Source organism: Coffea arabica, chromosome 1e (genome assembly GCF_036785885.1).
Source record: "Coffea arabica cultivar ET-39 chromosome 1e, Coffea Arabica ET-39 HiFi, whole genome shotgun sequence".
Lineage (NCBI taxonomy): Eukaryota > Viridiplantae > Streptophyta > Magnoliopsida > Gentianales > Rubiaceae > Coffea > Coffea arabica.
Genome location: NC_092311.1, coordinates 22,181,346 through 22,186,134, shown reverse-complemented (window position 1 = coordinate 22,186,134; position 4,789 = coordinate 22,181,346).

Here is a 4,789-nt window from a genome sequence, read left to right as displayed (position 1 = left end):
GCCAATGCTAGAAAAATCATCTTAAAACTATAATTGCTCATAAAATCCTCTCAGAAAATATTTCTAAGCCAGAAAATGCAAAATTATGCAATTAAAGGGGAATAAACCCTAGGAAAATAATTAGGGTTTTACGGGCTCTCACAAATAGCCGTTCCATAGGCTCAAGACAATACAAGGACATAAATCAACTAATAACAAATGCGGAAATGAAGTTTACAAAAAAAACAGATTTGATAGGGTTTTGCGGAATGGGCACATCCGAGGCTACGCTTATCGGATTGAGGTGAAACTTATACCATTTCGAAGCTAAGAGAAAGGGATACAAGATTGAAGAAGGTCACTCAGTCCAGTTTGTAGTGCAACTAGGTCAAAAGATCAGTATACCAAACCAGCACCGTCAAAACAGGTTTACAAACCGCATTCTCGCTCAAATATCACAAGTCAGGCTCCCTAAGTCCAAATCAAGTGATTCCAAAGCCATCCGAAAACTAAGATACAAGGCTACAATTCTTAAGAAGACATCAACAACTAAATCAGAAGCATTCCCAATCAAATTAACCAATTACAGAGGCAATTATCAAGTTCGGGTAGAAACAGGGCAGCAGGGGTAAATCGGTCTTTTCACAGGCTACGTTGCTCTGATTGAGTTGAAATTTTGTAGACACCTATAAAATATCATTCTATACAACTTTTATGTTTTATGCCAAGCCTAATTCGGCCTCTAACTATGAGTAACAGTACCGGGCAGAACTGAAACATGAAATTCCAGAAATCTGGAAATTTTGGTTTTCAATTGAATTTTCTTCCTTTCCTTGTTCCAATCACTACCAAAGCCCCTTATATAATCTTATATACAACATATACTAACCATACAACAAGTTTAGGCAGAAAATCATCAAACCCTAACTTGCATATATCATCCAAAATCATCACAACAACTTGTATAACTTGTAGTCTAATCAAAACATGAGCTAGATAACATCTTAAACCAGAAATTAAAAGAACAAGAACCATGATCAGATCTTATACCTCAAAACAAAGCTTGAAAGAGTGATACTTCACCACCTTTGGAAATTTTTAGTTCCCCTAGCTTCCCAAGCCCACAACTCACTCTTTAATCGGTTTAGAATTTTGATTCCTCACTTAGATGGTGCAAATCAAGAAGAAAATTGTTTTCTCTTGCTCCCCCTTTCTCTCTCTCTTGTCTCGGCCAAGCTCAAGGAAAAATGAAGAAGAAAGGCTGCTCTATGGTGATTAAAAGGCAAGAAGATTAGGATTAGTCTAAGCCACAAGTTTTGCCAACACTTGGATCAACCACAATCACAAAATTTTCTCTTTCTTCTCCTTGCACTTTTGGCCACAAATTTTGGTCAAAGGCAGCTGGAAATGAGGGGATATTTTGCTCAAATATCAATGAGCTCATGTGGTAAGAAAGTGGTGGTCCAGCGGTGCGTTCAATAGGTAGTGCGCGGTACACGTCGGTTCGCACCGTTTTTCCTTAAATCGCACGTATTAGGGTTTTTACTTCCTATTCACTAACCTTATATCATTGCTTCTAATCACATATTATTTCTCACCTAAAAGTCACTTTTAATCACCAAATTTGATCCTTGCTTCGTACCGAAAAATCATCCGGTGAAAAATCGCGAAAACCCTAATTTGCTCCAGTCTTGAAACCGAAAAGTGAAACCCTACTTTCTAGGTTCATTTGCACTTATTATGGAATTACTGGGTAGTAGGCTATAATAAATGAATAATTTCCAAATAAAAGGCATTTTTGAGAAAAATATAAGAAATTTGCGAGTCCTCACACTCTCTCCCCCTTAAAAGAATTTCGACCTCGAAATTCATACCTTCCGTCGCCTCGGAGGACCCCAGAACTCGGTGCTGATCTACGGCATAAACTTGTGTTGATACCTTTGTTCGGTTTCCTCTTTCATGAATTTGTTTCAGTTTGGTTCCTTCCACTTGTTGAGTACTACCCTCTCGTGGCTGTTTCTTCGGGCAATTGCTAAGTTGATGATTGTTACTCCCACAAAAGTCGTCCCAGTATCAGCCCGTCCGGTCTCTCACGTCACTTACTATCCAAACTAGATGTCCCTGACCTCTTGTGCTCATTCTAGTCAGACAAAGCCTGTTCATGTTCCCAAAATACAAGTCTCAAGTCCTTAGCAGCGCCGTAACTCTAGAGTACTCAGACACGAGAATCCGAAATAAGATAATTCACATCTCGAGCTGCAGTCCCAAGAGTAAACTATCTACAATCGGAATTCCTACCTGACATACCTATCTATGGTCCTCAGATACCATGAGAAAGATTTAAGACCTATAACATTCGCAATTCATAGCTTCACTTAGTCCTTCATACTTATTCACCACTTAGTCCAGGGTCACTCCGCACAGAGACCACGCGAAGCAGCTATAGGTTTTATCCCTCAATCGCTTAACTTTCAAGTCAAATCGAATCCCACAGTCCGGCATCCTAAACTTCAAGCCCAGGATACACTACAGATATCTGAAGCCTAAGCTCTGATACCACCTGTGACGGCTCCACCTTTCCCTAGGGCGTACCCCAGGGTTCGGCGGACCGCCTGCCCAACTTTCGCCGGGACTCACTCATTCACTACAGTCCTCACTTAAAATCTGAATAAATCACAAGAATAAATAGGGCAACGATCCAGAACTTAAAGCGAAACTTATATACATTGCCATCCCCAAAAGGGAGTGTAAAGATCGAATATACAAAGGTTCTCAATCCTTCATACGTCCAGCCCGTGCCAAGCACTGGGCGAGAACCACTACAAAAGAAACAAAAGAAACAAAAGAACTAGACTGGCTAGTCTATGCTCTCATTCTGCTCGCCGTCCCCTGTTAAGGAAAACAAAACTAAAGGGGTGAGCTAAAAGCTCAGTGAGGTTCCGAACAGATAATCAAACAATCAATTCAATACATTAAACATGGAGTATCAATAATTCAAGAAACATTTACAATGGAAAGCGATAGTAACATTCATTAAAAGGATACGGGCTCACATGGAGCTATTCGTTCGTTCGTTCGTTCTCCAGACATTTCCCCTTATTCCTCCAATTATTTGAAAATTTCCTTTTTGAGAAGTAAACCCTCGTGCCTTCGTTCGTTCATTCATCCCCTTCCGGACGTTGACCGGACTCCACCCATCCGGACGTTGGCCGGACTCCACCCATCCGGACGTAGCCGGACTACAAGGTAATACTCGAATACACCAAATTCACCCAGGGTCACCATATCGCCCGACCGAGTCCGCTTCTGGCTCGAGTCGATCGGTAACGAAGGGCAGGGCCCAGTTCAGCCAAACGGCTTACATTCATGCGCAACTAGCATTTAATCATTTAATCATTGAAAATTTCACATTTATTTAGGTCGAGTGCGATAAAGTACACACTCGCCTAGAAAACTCGTTTTAACAATCATTAAAAGCACTTAACACATTATCAATCAATAATAACAAGCCAATAAGTCAAGGAAATATAACAAACAAAGAACACTCACCTAGTTATGCAAAATAACGTGCAAAATATCCTTCCGGATATTACCCTTAGCCACCAATGAAACCTAAGATTGAACAAGAGAACATATTACAGTTTATCGAGCAAAACATTTAAGGGGAAACGAAGAAACCCGACTAATTAGGAGTAAAACGTGTAAAGATAACTTTCAAGTAAAAATAGGGTTGTTTGGACCCAAGGATGAAAATAACTAGGGTTTCAAAATCAATCGCAAAACCAAGCTCAAAAGGCTTATAGAATTCCAACGGAAAACATTTGACTAACGACAAATCAAAAGACAAATAGATAGGCTAAGAAAATATTCTTTCGGAATCGTAAAGAATCGTTTGTATGACTAAAAGTCACTATATATTCAAGTAGAGGTTATATAACAAGGGTTTTGATGAAAATCATATGGAAAAGGAAGACTCTTAAAACCGTACTTGAAAGTAGTTCACTTGTGGCCGATAAAACCCTAACTCATACTTCTATATTTTGGGTACAGAGTAAGTAAACATTTGGCGTTTCAAATTGAAGAGGTATCATGTTTTGGAATGGTAAAACGATCATAGTATTTGCCAAACGAAAATATACAAATTCAAATAGAAACTTAGTCCTTGAGCGAAAATTTGGGCAGCACGCCCTTTGTGTTTACCTAATTTTCCAGCCATTTTGGCTTCATTATTTTTCTCATTCAAGCCCAAGTTTATACACAACACAAATGCATTTCAATAGCCGTTCCATAGGCTCAAGACAATACAAGGACATAAATCAACTAATAACAAATGCGGAAATGAAGTTTACAAAAAAAACAGATTTGATAGGGTTTTGCGGAATGGGCACATCCGAGGCTACGCTTATCGGATTGAGGTGAAACTTATACCATTTCGAAGCTAAGAGAAAGGGATACAAGATTGAAGAAGGTCACTCAGTCCAGTTTGTAGTGCAACTAGGTCAAAAGATCAGTATACCAAACCAGCACCGTCAAAACAGGTTTACAAACCGCATTCTCGCTCAAATATCACAAGTCAGGCTCCCTAAGTCCAAATCAAGTGATTCCAAAGCCATCCGAAAACTAAGATACAAGGCTACAATTCTTAAGAAGACATCAACAACTAAATCAGAAGCATTCCCAATCAAATTAACCAATTACAGAGGCAATTATCAAGTTCGGGTAGAAACAGGGCAGCAGGGGTAAATCGGTCTTTTCACAGGCTACGTTGCTCTGATTGAGTTGAAATTTTGTAGGCACCTATAAAATATCA